Raw genomic sequence first — 23209 nt, 5'->3', positions numbered from 1 at the left:
AATTATACAAAGTGTAATGAACTGAATAATACTTAATTTCTGATCAGAATAATAAACTTCATAAATATCTATAAAATAACTAAACTGAAAGACAACCAAATTAAAAACTCTCACTGAAGTTAGAGATCGTTGATCTCTACGATACTCACACGAGCAATATTCTCATGAAAGACATTAGGCGATAAACTCATTGTCAATGATTTTATAACCACCGAGTTTGTACATAAATATTTTATAAAAATCTATTCACTTTGTATCATTTCTTTCATAACAAGAAACTTGATGTCAATATCACTTAATTTGATTCCTAGTAACATGTCATAAAATCCGCTGCAATAGTGGATGACGTCATAAGTGTTTGTTTGACACTTCTTCAAAACCGACAAAACCATCTAGCAAAAAATATAACCCGAAGTGGATTTCATACTGTTTTGGCATCCCGTAAGATCGAAGTCAGAATACTCAATGATCTCAAGACTTTTCGACTTTTTATATGTGAGCATTTAATTCTTAGTTCTTTCAAATATCTCGTAAGTATAGACTACTTAATGTCAAGCAAAATTTGTGATAAACAAAATGTCACCTATATATAAAATCATATATAGACGTTTACTCCCACTGAACTTGTGATACACAAATAATCAATTAAATTCACCTCAAAACGAAAAGAGATAATTGTTATTTTGTGAAATTTATGGTATCACTAACGAGACGCTTATGACTCTATCGATGCTAAGTAATAACCCATTACTATTGTTAGAAGAGATCATTTCGTTCATATCCATCTATAAATTTCATCCAACAAAACAAATTGATTAATGCTTATCATATTTATTCTAAATTATTTTATAAATATAATTTTAGATGTGAAATGAAAAGAAGAATATGAATCTGACTCAGTCGATAGTTCACATTTTTTTTAACGGTTAAGCAATTAATAATTTATTTGTTAGAAAATAAACCATACTCAATTGACAATTCACATTTTCTTTAAATTAAAATTGTTTTTAATAATAAACAAGTATCACGACAATCTAAACAAAAGTTTTCATTTAACTTAAAAAATAATTTATTAAGAATTTTGTTTAATACACTAAGGTAACTTAAGTGAAATATGTTTTAATAGACGTGTTTGATTCTTAGTTAAATATGGAGTGTCGTGCTAATTTCATAAACTCGTCAAATAAAAAAATAATTTAATTTTATATTGTCTAGTTCTTTAACAATTTTCATATAATATTTAAAATTTATACTGTGAAAAAATGTTTTTACAAATATTTAAGTTTTTATTATACTAATTGTAGAAAAAATTTGTATAAAAATTTTGTAAGTGACCAATGTAAAACCAGTATCATTCTAATTGCGTGTGATTGAACTACATCTTTTTTGTTGAACTAAATTTATTTTTAGATTTGGTAGATTGATAATTATGCATTTAATTAATATAGATGGACTATTTTAAACAAATTATGTAATTTAATTTTTACCTATAAAAGATAAGCATTTAGAATGGCTTACCTTATTTAAATTATTACCTTGTCTATGAGTTTCTAATTATAGCACACCACTCTTCTCTTATTTTATTTCAATAATACTTAATTGTTTATTTTCAAATAACTCTCATTTTATTTTCAAGATATCTAGATAAAAAAATATTATATATAAATATATATATATTAGAAAATAAATTATTTTTGTTAATAATAAATTAATAAGTGAATTGTTGTTTAAATAGTGAGATTTAACTAAAATTAATTTCGAATTAAACAAGGCCCAGTAAAAAATAGACTTATTGTATTTCAAAATATTCTATCATTTCTTACTATCGTATTAATTGTCAATGACAAGAACATAAGTCTATCGATTTTATTAGTTAAATATATATTATATATATTATTAATATATTTGTTTAACACAATCTATTAGGATAAATCTATTAGGATAGTTCTAAGTCCAAAGTTTTGTCTAAATGTGGATTCTCGTTAAAAAAAAAAATCAAAATGTTAACTCCCTAAATAATAAAAAAATTGGTTCGGCATTTTAACTTTTAAAATTCTAAAAACAAAAAATCGGTTTAAAATTTGAACTTCCTAAATTCAAAAAACGATATTGGTTCGACATGTTATCTTACTAATTTTTTAAAAAAAAATAAATTTTGATTCGACATTTTAACTTTCTAAATTCAAAAAATAAATTTAATGTTCAACATAGTTGACGTGTTTTAATGATAAAATAATAAGATATTTTATTTAAAAAATATAGAAAAATATGTATTGCAAATACAATTTCGAGCTGAGAGAGTAAATTGCGAAACGTAAAATCACATTAATTTAATTTTCACTATATTCTAATTCTAATTTCAATTTCAATTCTTAAATTTAAATAATCTGTCAAACTTAAGAATTAAAATTACAACTCCAATTCTAATTTTATGATAATACAAACTCTAAATATAATTTAACCCTCGTTAGAGATCTAATAGTTATTTCAAAACATTTAAAAATACATTGCAGGTGCTCTACAAATTGGGCAAAAATTCATTTGCATGGTCCATTTCTTAATACACTCAAAATGATAAATATGATTACAATGCAGTTTGCATATATCCTCCTCTTCTTGGTTAAACTCCTGGTTAAACTCTTCCTGCAAAGTGCAATTATACCGATTATTAATACTTAAATCAATGTGATCAAAGTTAATATATAAAATGGGTTATTAATATATAAGAGGATCACTTACCTGACAAATGGAGCAGGCTTCTCCTTCATGTTCACTTAACAAAGAATGAGAATGCCCCAGTCTATGCACGCTAATCATAATCTCTCCCTCGTTCAATCCAGCTTCATGGTCAACTTCTTTATAATAATGGATGATGTCGAGGGTATCATGATGAGAGATTGCTGATTTCCATTTATGGGTGATAATCTTCTACGGGTATTACTCAGCATCATCGTGGATATATGGTCTTGATCATGATGATGTCCTGCAGATAAACCCACTGCATGTCCTCCATTAATGCAGCTCAAAAGCACATGATGATGATCAAATGACTTTATCGATTCTAAGTAATTCAATTCCAAATTCTCAAACAATCCATTATAACTATTAAAAGAGATCCTTCTGTTTATATCCATCTGCAAATTTCATCCAACAAAAACAAATTGATTAATTCTTATTATATTTATTCTAAATTATTGTATAAATATAATTTCTATTTCATTTATTCATGAAATAGTAAAAGAATAAATTAAATTAGAATGATCAACTTTCTGTAACAAAATTGATCAAAAATAGATTCTCAAATCTCCTTCCAAAAATTTTCAAAACTGAGTTGATTTGACGTTTGTATACTAGCTGGCTCAAGATTTTTATATTTTTTTTTTCAATTTAAAACGATTAACCATGAAAGCTTTTATATATATATATATATATATATATATATATATATATATATATATATATATATATATATATAAAGAAATGATAGTAGATATACTTACCTGAGAAATGGAAGCCCGGAAAACTGATAAATAACTTTGCTAGACAAGGAGAAAAGAAGCAAGAGATAAGGATTTCAGATGTGAAATGAAAGAGAAGTATAAGGGGTTTATATATAGTGAACTTGGGCTCAGAATCTTGCTTTATGTTTGTAATCTTTGTAGATTGATGTACTTATGGACCTCATTTAATATTAAGATTATAATATTATTATAGGAAAATGTTATACATGGTAAAAATAAAATAAATAAATTACAACAATCTAAATAATTTTGTATTTTAATAATAATTAATTATTTTAATTAGTATCTTAGTTTTCATTGTTTGCACATAGGACATGCATGTGAGTGACACGTTATTTCTCCTTTAATTCTCAAAATTTCATTTATTTGTGAATTAATTATAAATAAACTTATGTGGTTGAAATATGATTTGGAGATCAATTATTAATAAGATCTAATAATAATACTCAATAGAGTTTTGTAAACACAAATAAGGAGATTAAGGAGGGATTAACTCGAACCTTGAACAATATATTAATTTTAACAACTTTGATGTAATTCATAAACAATATTATTTTTTTTAGTTAGACTAACCTCTTGATTCTTGTTTAGTTTATTATATTAATTAGTTCATAAACAATTCATTCTAATACATTTCTTTAAAATGGTAACTAAAACTTTATAAAATTACACGTCACTCGATCAACCTCTCATATTTTCTTTAACAGTTAACTAATAATATTTTTCATAAAAATATAAATGTGACGCACTCGACAATTCACATTTTCTTTAACGGTTAAACAATTAATATTTTCTTTTAAGAGAAAATAAATGAGAATCAATTGACAATTCACATCTTGTTTAACTTTAAAAATATTTCTAATAATAAGCTATATCCCAATTGTAACCCTGAAAATTCCTTCTCTCGAAAAAACTCGAGGTTCGATAAATTTTCAACAACAATTTGCGTGTCAATATTTTTTAATTAACATTATTTTAAAAGATTTATACAAAAATGTATTTTAAAATTAATTATAACAATAATTATTTTTTTTGATTAATTTAAACAATCTTTTCGATTTAGGATAATAAAATCATAATTAAGAGAAATCTGTATTTTAAATTAATTAAAAGATTATTTATTTGATTAAAGATTCGCCAATTGATTTTTAATTTAAAATCAATAAAGTGTTTCATATACGTGTTCAAAAGTATATTTGACCAGATATTCTTTTATGTTCGGTATTTAGTGATACTCGGAAAAGACTTTTCGCACTATACTATCACTATTTTCTAAAATCTTGCGTTTTCAAAAAAATAATTATTATGTTTTATTTAAAAAATTAATTTTTAAATCCTTGACATGCGCAAATTTTTCTTGTATTTAAAATTGTATAATAATATTTAAATGTTGGTAATTACGATTGATACTGACGATTGTTGAGAAAAGTACATGAAAAATATCATTTTAAGACAATAAAATTTATAAATAAATCCCAAAACAAACCCTTATCAAAATATTTTTTATGAAAATATTCTATAAAATATTTAAAAGTTGTTTTCTAATTATTTTTAGACATTTAAAAAATGGTTTAGGACTTCCAATTTTAAAAAATAAATTTTAAAATTCAGAATTCAAAACAAACGGACCTTAGGACTAAAACCCCTCGGTCCTGGGTCGAGACCTCTCAATCGAATGCGAAGAACTCTCGGTCAAGGTGCGGGAAGCTCTCGGTCCTAGGCTAAGAATCCATGGTCGGGTGCGGGGAATCCTTAGTTTAGGTGCAGGAAGCTTTCGGTCATGGGTTAGAAATCCTTAGTCGGGTAAGGGAAATTCTTGATCAAGGTGTGGGAAGCTCTCGGTCCTATGTTAGGAATCCTCGGTCGGGTGTGGGGAGTCCTCAGTCGAGGTGCGGGAAGCTCTTAGTCTTGGGCTAGGAATTTTTGTTCAGGTGCGGAGATTCCTCGGTCGAGGTGCGGGTATCTATCGATCCTAAGTTAGGAATCCTTTTTCGGGTGCGGAGAGTCATCGGTCGAGGTGCGAGAAACTCTCTGTCATAGGCTAGGAATCCTCGGTCGGGTGTAGAGAGTCCTCAGTCGGGTGTAGTGGAGGGTTAAATTTAATAAATTAATTTTCAAGTCCTTGACATGCAAAAGTTTTTCTTGCATTTAAAATTGTAGAATGATATTTAAATTTTCGTACATGCGATTGATACCGACAATTGTTAGAGAAAAAACATGAAAAATATTAGTTTAAGGCAATAAAATTTATAAATAAATCCCAAAACAAACTTATCAAAATATTTTTTGTAAATATATTCTAAAAAATATTTTGAAGTTGTTTTCTATTTTTTTAGACTTTTAGAAAATAGTTTAGGGCTTCCAATTTTAAAAAATAAATTTTAAAATTAAAAATCCCAAACAGACGGAGCTTAGTACTAAAACACTCGGTTGAGGGTTAAACCCCTTGGTCTTAGGCCAAGACCTCTCGGTCGGATGCGAAGAACTCTCAGTCGAGGTGCGAGAAGTTGTCGGTCATGGGCTAGGATTCCACAGTCGGGTGTGGGGAGTCCTCAGTTGAGGTACGGGAAACTCTCGATCATGGGCTAGGTATCCTCGATTGGGTAAGGGGAGTCCTCGATCAAGGTGTGGGAAGTTCTCGGTCTTAAGCTAGGAATCCTCGGTCGGGTGTGGGGAGTCCTCGGTCAAGGTGCGGGAAGCTCTTAGTCTTGGGCTAGGAATTGTGGGTCGGGTGCGGAGAGTCCTCAGTCAAGGTGCGGGTAGCTCTCGATCCTAGGTTAGGAATCCTTTGTCGGGTGCGGGAAGCTCTTTGTCCTAAGCTAGGAATCCTCGGTCGAAAATCGAACCCAGGTTGAGCCCTCAGTCAGACGTCAAGAGCATCAAACTGCAAGTTTGATGATTTTGACTAGGGCTGTAATCGTTCGGTCCAAAGGCATGAGGAGCTTCATCTACTCCCAATGAACATTTATAACATCATACTGATACATAATTCGATTAGGATGATAATTCCATTCAAGTCAAACCGTTTTACAATAAAAAACATGTTTTTGATTTTTAAGGTTTAATGAAGTGTAAGGAGTTTGTCAATAACTTCCATATACATCATAAAATCGAATAAAACAAAAACATGAACACTGGTCGTTCATTTTAACCAATTTAAATAATGAAATTTTCATTTTTGTAAAAAAAATAGTTTTTGTCAAATATGACCGGGATTGCTTGGAATTGGTCTAAATATGATTTTAACAACCTTATAAATGTGGTAGTATTTATAACTCAAAAACATAAACCCGGATTAAATTTTTCAAAATTGAATGTGGGTAATTTTTATTTAGATCGATACATTTAGATTAGTTTTGATGGATAGCTTATAAATGATCTCATGATTATTTTTCAATTAAGAAATTGAACAATCAAGTAGTATATAAAACTAGTAAAACTGGAATATAAAATCTCAATTTGAATTCATATATTGAATTACAACATGAGTGGAAGTTTATTGTGAGTTACATAACATTTTTGAACTCTTGTAGGAGCTTTGTGAATGCCTATATCCGAGTTTTACAGCCTTATACAAAGTTTCGAAACTTTCAAGAAAAGCTTGAAAATTTTAATGATGGATTTTGTATGGGAATGATTGAGGGTTTGGGATTGTGATCCTTCCATTTGGTTTGCCTAGAGGGAGATATTTATAGTCTCACAAGGTCGGTTGATCAACCAAGTGGATCAAATTTCAGTCAAAAGGTCATTTATGGATTTTGTTTGTTCTTAATCTAGTTGATCGATATAGGCGATGATGAAGAATATGATCGTAGGTGAAATGATCACCATGTTAGGGTGATCATTTCATCTTTCAAATCATCCGTTTTTGTTGAGTATCGAACGAGTTCAAATTTTCAAAAATAAAAAATAAAAAATTTCGACCTATCATCATGGTTGTTCGTCAAGTGGAAGAAGATAAACCGGAGTAGAAACCACGTCGTTTTGGGCTGAAATGTGAACGCTAGGGCATTCCATCCGCGTTCCGTCAGTGTTGCATTGCGATTGGACGTTCTGTCAACATTCAGGCTAAAAGTGTTAAGGCGTGCATTAGTTGTTCTGCTGCTTTGTGAATGCGTGTATCTTTTCTTGCAGCGAAAGACGCGACTGACAATTGTTTATTGGATGAGATTTCAATGCTCGTCTGATGGTTGTTGGTTACTCTTGATTTCGTCTGCAATAGATCCCGACTTTTTTCCAACTTTGGAGTTTCTTTGAAATCAATTTTTTTTAATTCCTTTTGACTCCATTTTTAACTTACAAAATATTTTAAATAGACATATAATTTATTATGTCTATTTTTCTAATTTTCTTTTATAATTTTGAGGCTTTTTATAAATAATTTTTGAGATAAAATGTATTTTATTTATTTTTTTGGCTTTTATTTTATTTAATTAGGGTTTAATTATTGTAATAATTATTTAATTATATTTTGACTTTATTTTTAATTATTTTGAATTTATTTATTCAAAATAATTATTTTTAAACTTATAAATTGTATACGGAAAATTTTAGTGTTTACAATAATTCTCTTAACAAAAATTTTCATTCTTTACTTGAATTTGTGCCATAAAATTGTTGTGTTAGTTTTATAACTATAAAAATCTATATATTTATATATTTAAGTTTTTATTATACTATAGACATATTTCGAATAAAAAGTTAGTGGGAGCGAAAAAGCTAGTCGGCGGCTAATGAAAACCATCCTTCTTAATGGTGTGTGATTGTAATACATGTTTTGTGTCTTTTTTAAAATAACTATATTTATTTCTTGGTATATTAATAATTATGCATTTTACTTTTCTACTTATAAAAATAATCCTTTAGAATAGCTTACCCTTAATTCAATTATTATATTGTCATGAAATTAGTTTCCTAATTATAGAGGAGAATACTCTGCTCTGGTTTGATTTTGCTTATTTGAATAATTAGTTGATTATTTTCAAATAACTCTCCTATTATTATTATTTATTAATTTTTTTAAAAATAAATTAATTTCTATAATTCAAATAAAAGCATATATTAAAAATTAAATTATAAAATAATGTCAACATAATCAAAAACAACTAAATAAAAAATTAAATGTTAAATAATATGACTCAAATAATCTTTCAATTTGTTGAAAACGACTCCAAAGAATCCGTACGATGAGGGATGAAGTAGAGCAAGACGAACAAACCAATCAAACGGTGTCGGGAGAATTTCTACCAAATATTCCGAGCGACAATGAATTTTGTCATTAACCGAGAGTTGATAAAATCATCGAAAAATATTTTACCAAGTGATAACTAATCATCTACACATATAGTTAAAAAATTGAGATACCTATATTAATAACAATGTTATGTGGGTATAAATATGATAAATATGTTTAGATTAACCATTATTTTTATTAAAACACTTTAAATGACTTCAAACATTTTTTAGGGTCAAATCGAGACAACTTTTGTATATTAGTGTTGTATCTTTCTAATTATTATAATAATATGAAGTAAAAAAAATCAAAAAAAAAACTGAACTAAGAATGGTATTAAATTAAAATAATGGACAAAAGAGATGTAAAATGAGATTAAGCATATTGAAAAAGGTAGTTTATAATGATTTGTTTAAAAACCAATAATTAAAAAAACATAGCATGTTTTCTACAAATTGGGCAAAAATTCTTTTGCATTAGTCATTTCTTAATGCACTCAAAATGGTAAATATGATTGCAACTCAATTTGCATATATCATCCTCTTCTTGGTTAAACTCTTCATGCAAAGTGCAATTATACCAATTATTAATACTTAAATCAATGTGATCAAAGTTAATATATAAAATGGGTAATTAATATATAAGAGGATCACTTACCTGACAAATGGAGCAAACATCTCCTTCATGTTCACTTAACAAAGAATGGCAATGCCTCAGTCTATGAACGCTCATCATAATCTCTCCCTCGTTCAATCCAGTTTCATGGTCAACTTCTTCTCGCATTGGACTTATCGATATTTCCTATCATGGATGCAACTAGGGATGACAATGGGGCGGTTCGGGGCGGGGAATGCAATTACCATCCCCGCACCGTTTTAATTTCGGGGATTTTTTTAATACCATCCCCGCCCCGTTCGGTTTTTTTCGGTTTCGGGGAATCCTGCGGGGCACCGTTAATAATTTTTTATTTAAAAAAATAAATAAATATTATATAATAAAATTATATAAACCAATTTTTTAATATAAAATATATTGTAATATATTAAAATTTTATATTATTATAAATAATAATTTTAATACTCTTATAAAATAGAGTAAATAAATAAATATATTGGTGATTTAATATATTTAATTATGTTTATGGTAATCGGGGCAGAATCGGGGTGAAAACGGGGTGAAATCGGGGCGGGGGACACAAATACCATCCCCGTCCCATCCTCGTTCGGTTTCGGGGAAAAACCGTCCCAAACGAGACAATTCGGTTCGGTTTTCACGGAGCGGTTTCAAATTGCCATCCTTAGATGCAACATCTATTTTAGTCGACTATATGACACCAAATTCAAATTTAAATAACAAAAATTAAACTTGATGTTATTATTACCTCATTTGTCGTCATATTAAAAAAATTATCAGGTGAAATTCTCCCCGAAGACAATAGCAGTAGCAGCAGCTGCAGCTGGGGCATTTGATTCAAACATGGAGCTAACCAGCTTAATTTCCATACATAAAAGAACAAAATAAGCAAGGGTTATGCTATTATTATTTTAAAAAAAAAACAGACCTCATTTTGTGTGTTAAATAAATCTTGAATTACCCGAGCCTAATGAAGATTAAAGAATTAAAATGAAATACTTGAATGATGATATTAGTTAAAGAGTAAAAAAAAAGAATATATACATACAATGTTCCTTCTCCTTCTTCCAGTTGTGATTGATCTATGTTGATAAATGGCGGGAACATGTGAAGCATTATTATTATTATTGCGGCTGTTACGCCTTGATGAGGACGGTCTAGTAGCAGCAGCAGGAGCAATACTCTGGATGGGCCTGGAATTGGTGCCGGTTGAAGATCTAACAATATAATTATTATTCATGATCTGCAGAGTATAATTCTGTGCCCGGGTCCAATCCAAGTAGGATTCCAGTTGTTGGGGATTGAAGTAGCCAAGATTAAAACTGGGAGGAGGTGATTGATTTTGATTATAATTCTGTGTCTGCTGCCAAGCCAAGTAAGATTGCAGTTCTTGATCAACACTGTGAGGAGAGGGTTGATTTTGATTAGGATAGGAAAACTCATTATAATCAATTGGAGATAAATGGTGGACGGGGATGGGGTTTTGATCATGAATTGGCTGCTGCGGCTGCGGCCACATCATGGCCGGACTATTGGTTTGGATCAGAGGTGACATCATAGTGCTTAAACGAGCGATGTTAGAATTTATTCTAATTAGATCCTAATTTAATGTGTGAGAAATTAAAATCTAAATGGCTGCGGAAGCATACCTTAAATTGAAGAATCATGAATCTTTTATTAGACTTCAAATGGGGACCATTACCATTACATATAACCAACATTAAGTTAGTTGTTATAGTTAGGTAATTTCTAATTTAACCCCTTCATAAAATTAGAAATTCCACTTAGGTATCCTTACTTTATATTCATAACAAATACACCCATAAGCCATAAACTTAATAACATTAGATCACATTATTTTGGCTTATATTAAATATGACAATTGCACAATTATTTATTATATTAGTGTCCCTAAAAATTCTAACAATCTCCCACTGGGTCACATATGTACAAAAATAAATGTATCAACCATAATGCGCCTGAAGTTTTATGTCATCTCAATCATATGTTCTATAAACAATTTTATCAATTAATTATATCAATATAGGATCAAAGAGCTCGTCGTTGTATTTAAGCACAACTAGACCAACAATGATCACATAAATCAATACAATTAATTGAAAAATCATATCATGAATGTGAGGAATGAAAATTCCATGCAAGGTGATCTTTTAATGTCAATTTTCAACTGGTCCTACTTGACTTTAGTGAGATCATACTTTAAACATAATTATATAAAGTTAATGAACTGAATAATACTTAATTTCTGATCAGAATAATAAACTTCATAAATATCTATAAAATGACTAAACTGAAAGACAACCAAATTAAAAACTCTCACTGAAGTTAGAGATCGTTGATCTCTACGATACTCACACGAGCAATATTCTCATGAAAGACATTAGGCGATAAACTCATTGTCAATGATTTTATAACCACCGAGTTTGTACATAAATATTTTATAAAAATCTATTCACTTTGTATCATTTCTTTCATAACAAGAAACTTGATGTCAATATCACTTAATTTGATTCCTAGTAACATGTCATAAAATCCGCTGCAATAGTGGATGACGTCATAAGTGTTTGTTTGACACTTCTTCAAAACCGACAAAACCATCTAGCAAAAAATATAACCCGAAGTGGATTTCATACTGTTTTGGTATTCCGTAAGATCGAAGTCAGAATACTCAATGATCTCAAGACTTTCCGACTTTTTATATGTGAGCATTTAATTCTTAGTTCTTTCAAATATCTCGTAAGTATAGACTACTTAATGTCAAGCAAAATTTGTGATAAACAAAATGTCACCCATATATAAAATCATATATAGACGTTTACTCCCACTGAACTTGTGATACACACATAATCAATTAAATTCACCTCAAAACGAAAAGAGATAATTGTTATTTTGTGAAATTTATGGTATCACTAACGAGACGCTTATGACTCTATCGATGCTAAGTAATAACCCATTACTATTGTTAGAAGAGATCATTTCGTTCATATCCATCTATAAATTTCATCCAACAAAACAAATTGATTAATGCTTATCATATTTATTCTAAATTATTGTATAAATATAATTTTAGATGTGAAATGAAAAGAAGAATATGAACCTGACTCAGTCGATAGTTCACATTTTTTAACGGTTAAGCCATTAATAATTTATTTATTAAAAAATAAACCATACTCAATTGACAATTCACATTTTCTTTAAATTAAAATTGTTTTTAATAACAAACAAGTATCACGACAATCTAAACAAAAGTTTTCATTCAACTTAAAAAATAATTTATTAAGTATTTTGTTTAATACACTAATATAACTTAAGTGAAATATGTTTTAATAGACGTGTTTGATTCTTAGTTAAATATGGAGTGTCGTGCTAATTTCATAAACTCGTCAAATAAAAAAATAATTTAATTTTATATTGTCTAGTTCTTTAACAATTTTCATATAATATTTAAAATTTATACTGTGAAAAAATGTTTTTACAAATATTTAAGTTTTTATTATACTAATTGTAGAAAAAATTTGTATAAAAATTTTGTAAGTGACCAATGTAAAACCAGTATCATTCTAATGGCGTGTGATTGAACTACATCTTTTTTTGTTGAACTAAATTTATTTTTAGATTTGGTAGATTGATAATTATGCATTTAATTAATATACATGGACTATTTTAAACAAATTATGTAATTTAATTTTTACCTATAAAAGATAAGCATTTAGAATGGCTTACCTTATTTAAATTATTACCTTGTCTATGAGTTTTCTAATTATAGCACACCACTATTCTCTTATTTTATTTCAATAATACTTAATTGTTTATTTTCAAATAACTATCATTTTATTTTCAAGATATCTAGATAAAAAAATATTATATATATATATATATATATATATATTAAAAAATAAATTATTTTTGTTGATAATAAATTAATAAGTGAAGTTGTTGTTTAAATAGTGAGATTTAACTAAAATAATTTCGAATTAAACAAGGCCCAGTAAAAAATAGACTTATTGTATTTCAAAATATTCTATAATTCTTACTATCGTCTTAATTGTCAATGACAAGAACATAAGTCTATCGATTTTATTAGTTAAATATATATTATTAATATATTTGTTTGACACAATCTATTAGGATAGTTCAAAGTCAAGAGTTTTGTCTAAATGTCGATTCTCGTTAAAAAAAAATCAAAATGTTAACTCCCTAAATAATAAAAAATTGGTTCGGCATTTTAACTTTTAAAATTCTAAAAACAAAAAATCGGTTTAAAATTTGAACTTCCTAAATTCAAAAACGATATTGGTTCGACATGTTATCTTAATAAATATTTTTAAAAAAAATAAATTTTGATTCGACATTTTAACTTTCTAAATTCAAAAAATAAATTTAATGTTCAACATAGTTGACGTGTTGTAATGATAAAATAATAAGATATTTTATTTAAAAAATATAGAAAATATATATTGCAAATACAATTTCGAGCTGAAAGAGTAAATTGTGAAACGTAAAATCACATTAATTTAATTTTCACTGTCATTCTAATTCTAATTTCAATTTCAATTTCAATTCTTAAATTTAAATAATCTGTCATTAATAATCACATTAATGGGTGATAATCTTCTACGGGTATTACTCAGCATCATCATGGATATATGGTCTTGATAATGATGATGTCCTGCAGATAAACTCACTGCAGGTCCCCCATTAATCCAGCTCAAAAACACATGATGATCAAATGACTTTATCGATTCTAAGTAATTCAATTCCAAATTCTCAAATAATCCATTATTATTATTAAAAGAGATCCTTCTGTTTATATCCATCTGCAAATTTTATCCAACAAAAACAAATTGATTAATTCTTATTATATATATTTATTCTAAATTATTGTATAAATATAATTTCTCTTTCATTTATTCATGAAATAGCAAAAGAATAAATTAAATTAGAATGATCAACTTTCTATAACAAAATTGATCAAAAATAGATTCTCAAAAATCCTTCCAAAAATTTTCAAAACTGAGTTGATTTGACGTTTGTATACTAGCTGGCTCAAGATTTTTATATATGTTTTTTCAATTTAAAACGTTTAACCATGAAAGCTTATATATATATATATATATAAAGAAATGATAGTAGATATACTTACCTGAGAAATGGAAGCCCGAAAAACTGATAAATAACTTTGCTAGACAAGGAGAAAAGAAGCAAGAGATAAGGATTTAGATGTGAAATGAAAGAGAAGTATAAGGGGTTTATATATAGTGAACTTGGGCTCAGAATCTTGCTTTATGTTTGTAATCTTTGTAGATTGATGTACTTATGGACCTCATTTAATATTAGGATTATAATATTATTATAGGAAAATGTTATACATGGTAAAAATAAAATAAATAAATTACAACAATCTAAATAATTTTGTATTTTAATAATAATTAATTCTTTTTAATTAGTATCTTAGTTTTCATTGTTTGCGCATAGGACATACATGTGGTGTCATGTTAGTTCTTCTTTAATTCTCAAAATTTCATTTATTTGTGAATTAATTATAAATAAACTTATGTGGTTGAAATATGATTTGGAAATCAATTATTAATAAGATCTAATAATAATACTCAATAGTTTTGTAAACACAAATAAGGAGATTAAGGAGGGATTAACTCGAACCTTGGGCAATATATAAATTTTAACAACTTTAATGTAATTCATGAACAATATTATTTTTTTTGGTCAGACTAACCTCTTGATTCTTGTTTAGTTTATTATATTTATTAGTTCATAAACAATTCATTTTAATACATTTCTTTAAAATGGTAACTAATACTTTATAAAATTACATGTCACTCGATCAACCTCTCATATTTTCTTTAACAGTTAACAAATAATATTTTTCATAAAAATATAAATGTGACGCACTCGACGGTTCACATTTTCTTTAACGGTTAAACACTCAATATTTTCTTTTAAGAGAAAATAAATGAGAATCAATTGACAATTCACATCTTCTTTAACTTTAAAAATATTTCTAATAATAAGCTATATCCCAATTGTAACCCTGAAAATTCCTTCTCTCGAAAAAACTCGAGGTTCGATAAATTTTCAACAACAATTTGCGTGTCAATTTTTTTTAATTAAACATTATTTTAAAAGATTTATACAAAAATATATTTTAAAATTAATTATAACAATAATTATTATTTTTTTTGATTAATTTAAACAATCTTTTAAATTTAGGATAATCAAATCATAATTTTATTAAAAGAAATCTGTATTTTAAATTAATTAAAATATTATTTATTTGATTAAAGATTCGCCAATTGATTTTTAATTTAAAATCAATAAAGTGTTTCATATACGTGTACAAAAGTATATTTGACCAGAGATTCTTTTAAGTTCGGTAGTTAGTGATACTCGGGAAAGAGTTTTCTCACTATACTATCTCTATTTTCTAAAATCTTGCGTTTTCAAAAAAATAATTATTATGTTTTATTTAAAAAATTAATTTTTAAGTCCTCGACATGCGCAAATTTTTCTTGTATTTAAAATTGTAGAATAATATTTAAATGTTGGTACTTGCGATTGATACTGACGATTGTTGAGAAAAAAGTACATGAAAAATATCATTTTAAGGCAATAAAATTTATAAATAAATCCCAAAACAAACCCTTATCAAAATATTTTTTGTGAAAATATTTTATAAAATATTTTAAAGTTGTTTTCTAATTTTTTTAGACATTTAAAAAATGGTTTAGGGCTTCCAATTTAAAAAAACAAATTTTAAAATTCAGAATTCAAAACAAACGGACCATAGGACTAAAACCCTCGGTCGAGAGATAAATGCGAAGAACTCTCGGTCAAGTTGCGGGAAGCTCTCGGTCCTGGGCTAAAAATCCACGGTCGGGTGCGGGGAATCCTTAGTTGAGGTGCAGGAACCTCTCGGTCATGGGTTAGAAATCCTTAGTCGGGTAAGGGAAATTCTTGATCAAGGTGTGGGAAGCTCTCAGTCCTATGTTAGGAATCCTTGGTTGGGTGTGGGGAGTCCTCGGTCGAGGTGCGGGAAGCTCTTAGTCTTGGGCTAGGAATTTTTGTTCAGGTGCGGAGAGTCCTCGATCGAGGTGCAGGTATCTATTGATCCTAAGTTAGGAATCCTTTGTCGGGTGCAGAGAATCATCGGTCGAGGTGCGAGAAGCTCTCTGTCATAGGCTAGGAATCCTCGGTCGGGTGTAGAGATTCCTTAGTCGGGTGTAATGGAGGGTTCAATTTAATAAATTAATTTTCAAGTCCTTGACATGCACAAGTTTTTCTTGCATTTAAAATTGTAGAATAATATTTAAATTTTGGTGCATGCGATTGATACAGACAATTGTTAGAGAAAAATACATGAAAATATTAGTTTAAGGCAATAAAATTTATAAATAAATCCCAAAACAAACACTTATCAAAATATTTTTTGTAAAAATATTCTAAAAAATATTTTAAAGTTGATTTCTATTTTTTTTAGAATTTTAGAAAATGGTTTAGGGCTTCCAATTTTAAAAAATAAATTTTAAAATTAAAAATCCCAAACAAAGGACCTTAGGACTAAAACACTCGGTTGAGAGTTAAAACCCCTTGGTCTTAGGCCAAGACTTCTCGGTCGGATGCGAAGAACTCTCAGTCGAGGTGCGAGAAGCTGTTAGTCATGGGCTAGGATTCCACGGTCGGGTGTGGGGAGTCCTCAGTTGAGGTACGGGAAGCTCTCGATCATGGGTTAGGTATCCTCGATCAAGGTGTGGGAAGCTCTCGGTCCTAGGCTAGGAATCCTCGGTCGGGTGTGGGGAGTCCTCGGTCAAGGTGCGGGAAGCTCTTAGTCTTGGGCTAGGAATTGTCGGTCGGGTGCGGAGAGTCCTCAGTCAAGGTGCGGGTAGCTCTTGATCCTAGGTTAGGAATCCTTTGTCGGGTGCGGAGAGTCGTGAGTCAAGGTGCGGGAAGCTCTCTGTCCTAAGTTAGGAATCCTCGGTCGGAAATCAAACCCAGGTTGAGCCCTCAGTCATACGTCAAGGTTTGATGATTTTGAATAGGGTTGTAATCGTTCGGTCCAAAGGCATGAGGAGCTTCATCTACTCCCAATGAACATTTATAACATCATACTGATACATAATTCGATCAGGATGATAATTCCATTCAAGTCAAGCCGTTTTACAAAAAAAAATGTGTTTTTGATTTTTAAGGTTTAATGAAGTGTAAGGAGTTTGCCAATAGCTTCCATATACCTCATAAAACCGAATGAAACAAAAACATGAACACTGGTCGTTCATTTTAACCAATTTAAATAATAAAATTTTCATTTTTGTAAAAAATTTAGTTTTTTTCAAATATGACCGGGATTGCTTGAAATTGGTCTAAATATGATTTTAACAACCTTAGAAATGTGGTAGTAGTTATAACTCAAAAACATAAACCCGGATTAAAATTTTCAAAATTGAATGTGGGTAATTTTTATTTAGATCGATTCATTTAGATTAGTTTTGTTGGATAGCTTATAAATGATCTCATGATTGTTTTTCAATTAAGAAATTGAACAATCAAGTAGTATATAAAACTAGTAAAACTAGAATATAAAATCTCAATTTGAATTCATATATTGAATTACAACATGATTGGAAGTTTATTGTGAGTTATAGAACATTTTTGAACTCTTGTAGGAGCTTTGTGAATGCATATATCCGAGTTTTACAGCCTTATACAATGTTTCGAAACTTTCAAGAAAAAGCTTGAAAATTTTAATGATGAATTTTGTATGGGAATGATTGAGGGTTTGGGATTGTGATCCTTCCATTTGGTTTGCCTACAGGGAGATATTTATAGTCTCACAAGGTCGGTTGATCAACCAAGTGGATCAAATTTCAGTCAAAATGTCATTTATGGCTTTTGTTTGTTCTTAGTCCAGTTGATTGATATAGGCGATGATGAAGAATATGATCGTAGGTGAAATGATCACCATGTTAGGGTGATCATTTCATCTTTCGAATTATCCGTTTTGGTTGAGTATCGAACGAGTTCAAATTTTCAAAAATCAAAAGTTTCGACCTATCATCATGTTTGTTCGTCACATGGAAGAAGACAAATCGGAGTAGAAACCACGTCGTTTTGGGCTGAAATGTGAACGCTTGAGAATTCCATCCGCGTTCCGTCAGTGTTGCATTGCGTTTGGACGTTCTGTCAACATTCAGGCTAAAAGCGTCGAGGAGCGCATTAGTTGTTCTGCTTATTTGTGAATGCGTGTATTTTCCGTTGCAGCGAAAGACGCGACTGACAATTGTTTATTGGATGAGATTTCAGTGCTCGTCTGATTGTTGCTGGTTACTCTTGATTTCGGCTGCAATAGATCCCGACTTTTTTCCAACTTTGGAGCTTCTTTGAAATCATTTTTTTTTAATTCCTTTTGACTCCATTTTTAACCTACAAAATATTTTAAATAGACATATCATTTATTATGTCTATTTTTTTAATTTTCTTTTATAATTTTGAGGCTTTTTATAAATAATTTTTGAGAAAAAATGCATTTTATTTATTTATTTGGCCTTTATTTTAATTAATTAGGGTTTAATTATTGTAATAATTATTTTAATTAATTATTTAATCAAATTTTGACTTTAATTTTAATTATTTTGAATTTATTTATTCAAAATAATTATTTTTAAACTTATAAATTGTATAAGTAAAATTTTAGTGTTTACAATAAATCTCTTAACAAAAATTTTCATTCTTTACTTGAATTTGTGCCATAACCATGAATTGTTGTGTTAGTTTTTATAAAAATCTATATATTTATATATTTAAGTTTTTATTAATTTCGAATAAAAAGTTAGTGGGAACGAAAAAGTTAGTGGGCGGCTAATGAAAACCATCGTTCTTAATGGTGTGCGATTGAAATACATGTTTTGTATTTTTTTTTAAATAATTATATTTATTTCTTGGTATATTAATAATTATGCATTTTACTTTTCTACTTATAAAAATAATAATTTAGAATAGCTTACCCTTAATTCAATTATTATATTGTCAATGAAATTAGTTTCCTAATTATAGAGGAGAATACTCTGCTCTGGTTTGATTTTGCTTATTTGAATAATTAGTTAATTATTTTCAAATAACTCTCCTATTATTATTATTTATTAATTTTTTTAAAAAGAAATTAATTTTCAATAATTCAAATAAAAGTATATATCAAAAATTAAATTATAAAATAATGTGAACATAATAAAAAACAACTAAATAAAAAATTAAATGTTAAATAATATGACTCAAATAATCTTCCAATTTCTTGAAAACGACTCCAAAGAATCCGCAACGATGAAGGATGAAATACAGCAAGACGAACAAACCAATCAAACGGTGTCGGAAGAATCTCTACCAAGTATTCTGAGCGACAATGAATTTTGTCATTAACCAAGGGTTGGTAACATCATCGAAAAATGTTTTATCAAGTGATAACTAATCATCTACACATATAATTAAAAAATTGAGATACCTATATAAATAACGATGTTATGTGGGTATAAATATAATAAATATGTTTAGATTAACCATTCTTTTTATTAAAACACTTTAAATGACTTCAAACATTTTTTAGAGTCAAATCGAGACCATTTTCGTATATTAGTGTTGTATCTTTCTAATTATTATAATAATATGAAGTAAAAAAAATCAAAAAAAAAACTGAACTAAGAATGTTATTAAATTAAAATAATGGACACAAGGGATGTAAAATGGGATTAAGCATATTGAAAAATGTAGTTTATAATGATTTATGAAAAAACCAATAATTAAAAAAACATAGCAGGTGTTATACAAATTGGGCAAAAATTCTTTTGCATTAGCCATTTCTTAATGCACTCAAAATGGTAAATATGATTGCAACTCAATTTGCATATATCATCCTCTTCTTGGTTAAACTCTTCATGCAATGTGTAATTATACCAATTATTAATACTTAAATCAATGTGATCAAAGTTAATATATAAGAGGATCACTTACCTAACAAATGGAGTAGACATCTCCTTCATGTTCACTTAACAAAGAATGGCAATGCCTTACGCTCATCATAATCTCTCCCTCGTTCAATCCAGTTTCATGGTCAACTTCTTCTCGCATTGAACTTATCGATATTTCTATCATGGATGCAACAATTATTTTAGTTGACTATATGACACCAAATTCAAATTTAAATAACAAAAGTTAAACTTTATGTTATGTGTCATCATATTAAAAAAATTATCAGGAGTTATGAAATTCTCCTCGATGACAATAGCATCTGCAACTGGGGCATTTGATTCAAACGTGGAGATAACAAGCTTAATTTCAATAGAAATTAAAGAAAAACTCACCTCATTTTGTGTGTTAAATAAATCTTGAATCACCCGAGCCTAATGAGATTAAAGAATTAAAATAAAATAGGTGAATGATGATATTAGTTAAAGAGTAAAAACAAAAGAATATATACATATCATGTTCCTTCTCCTTCTTCCAGTTGTGATTGATCTATGTTGATAAATAGCGGGAAGATGTGAAGCATTATTATTATTATTATTGCGGTTGTTACTCCTTGATGACGACGGTCTAGTAGCAGCAGCAGGAGCAATACTCTGGATGGGCCTGGAATTAGTGCCGATTGAAGCTCTAACAATATAATTATTCATGATCTGTAGAGCATAATTCTGTGCCCGGGTCCAATCCAAGTAGGATTCCAGTTGTTGGGGATTGAAGTAGCCAATATTAAAACTGGGAGAAGGTGATTGATTTTGATTATATTGTTAGGATTTGTATCTCCCAAATCTGATCTGCTTGAAAACAATATGTAAAAAAACACAAGAAAGAAGAACACAAGAACACACAGATTTATAATGGTTCACTCAAATTGAGCTACATCCACTTCAGCCACCATCAGATTTCACTATGAAGAAGAAGAAGGAAGACAGAGTTTTTGCCTCACTTTTTATCTCTCTAAAATTCTGTCTTCACCATGTAAATCCTTAATAATTACATATTTATAGGGTAAACATTCAGGTAATAAACCTAAATAACTTTGGTCAGGCCCAAGCCCAAAACCAAAAAGAAAACTTAATAAACTCTAATTAACAATGTAGAGTTTATTATAAGTGTAGGCTCCATAACTCAACAATCTCTCACTTGGAGACTAACTTCATCATCTCTCGATCGGTAGTGACTTTCCATTCGGTGTCTTAACGAAGAAGACCAACTGAAGTTGCACACAACTTCAGTTTCTCATTTTTCACAGCTTTCGTCAACATATCAGCTGGATTCTCACTCCCGAGAATCTTCTCAAGAGCTAATACTCCATCTTCTAAAGCTGACCGGATGAAATGATAACGAACCTGTATATGCTTCGTTCTACCATGATAAACAGGATTCTTTGTCAAATGAATGACACTCTGACTGTCGCATCTCAACACACTTCCCTCGTAGTCTTGACCTAATTCTCGCAAAAAGGGTTGTAACCACATCATTTCCTTAGCAGCTTCTGTTACAGCAACATACTCTGCCTCACAACTAGAAAGAGCAACAATCTTCTGCAATTTTGAAACCCAACTGATTGTAGTACCTCCCAGAGTATAAATATACCCTATTGTGCTCTTCCTAATATCAACATCACCAACATTGTCAGCATCAACATATCCTTCCAAACCCATATTAGACTTTTGAAAACACAAAACGAGACCCGTACTTCCTCTTAAGTATTGTAGTATCCACTTTACTTCTTCCCAATGTTGTCTACCCGGATTGCTCATGAATCTGCTAACAACTCCCACTGCATGTGCTATGTCTGGTCTTGTGCAAACCATCGCATACATAATACAACCAATGGCAGAGGCATACAGAACAATTGTCATGTAATTTTTCTCCTCCTCTGTTGAAGGCGACTAATCTTTAGATAGTCTGAAGTGACTAGCTAAGGGGGTAGTAACTAGTTTTGCATCATACAAGTTGAACCTGCTAAGAACTTTCTTCATATATTCTTCTTGTGAAAGCTTGAGAACTTCTTCATCCCTGAAAATTCTCATCCCAAGGATTTGTTTAGCAGCACCCAAATCCTTCATTGCAAACTTTTCAGACAACTCTTTCTTGAGCTTGTTAATCTCATACAAGCTTGCTCCAGCAATCAATATGTCATCAACGTAGAGAAGAAGAATAATGTACGATTTATCAAACCTCTTGATACAACATCAATGATCAGCTTCACACCTCAAAAAATTGTTACTTTTCATGAAGTTACCGAACTTTTTGTACCATTGCCTTGGAGCCTGTTTCAAACCATACAGACTCTTCTGAAGCTTACACAAAAGCTCATCTTTTCCTTTGATTTCAAATCCTTCTGGTTGTCGCATATAAATCTCTTCATCTGAATCACCATTAAGAAAAGCAGTTTTGACATTCATTTGTTGAAGATGAAGGTCTTCTTTCACAACCAAACTCAAAATAGTTCTGATTGTCATCAATTTAACTACTAGAGAGAAGATTTCATTGTAGTCAATACCTTCTTTCTGTTGAAATCCTTTCACAACCAACCTTGCCTTGTACCTCATGGTTTTATCATGTTCTTCTTTATTCCTGAAGATCCATTTGTTGTGAAGTGCTTTCTTTCCCTTTGGCAGCTCAGTGAACTCCCAAGTCTGATTCAACGTCAAAGAGTCAATCTCATCTTTCATCGCAGACTCCCACTTAACTGATTCATCAGATTTTATTGCTTCCTCAAAGCATTCAGGTTCACCGCTATCTGTCAACAAGATATATAGTTCAGAGATGG

The sequence above is a fragment of the Impatiens glandulifera genome, chromosome 9, assembly GCF_907164915.1.
Source record: "Impatiens glandulifera chromosome 9, dImpGla2.1, whole genome shotgun sequence".
Classification (NCBI taxonomy): Eukaryota; Viridiplantae; Streptophyta; class Magnoliopsida; order Ericales; family Balsaminaceae; genus Impatiens; species Impatiens glandulifera.
The sequence above is the reverse complement of the archived record's forward strand: the minus strand, read 5'-3'. Positions refer to the sequence as shown.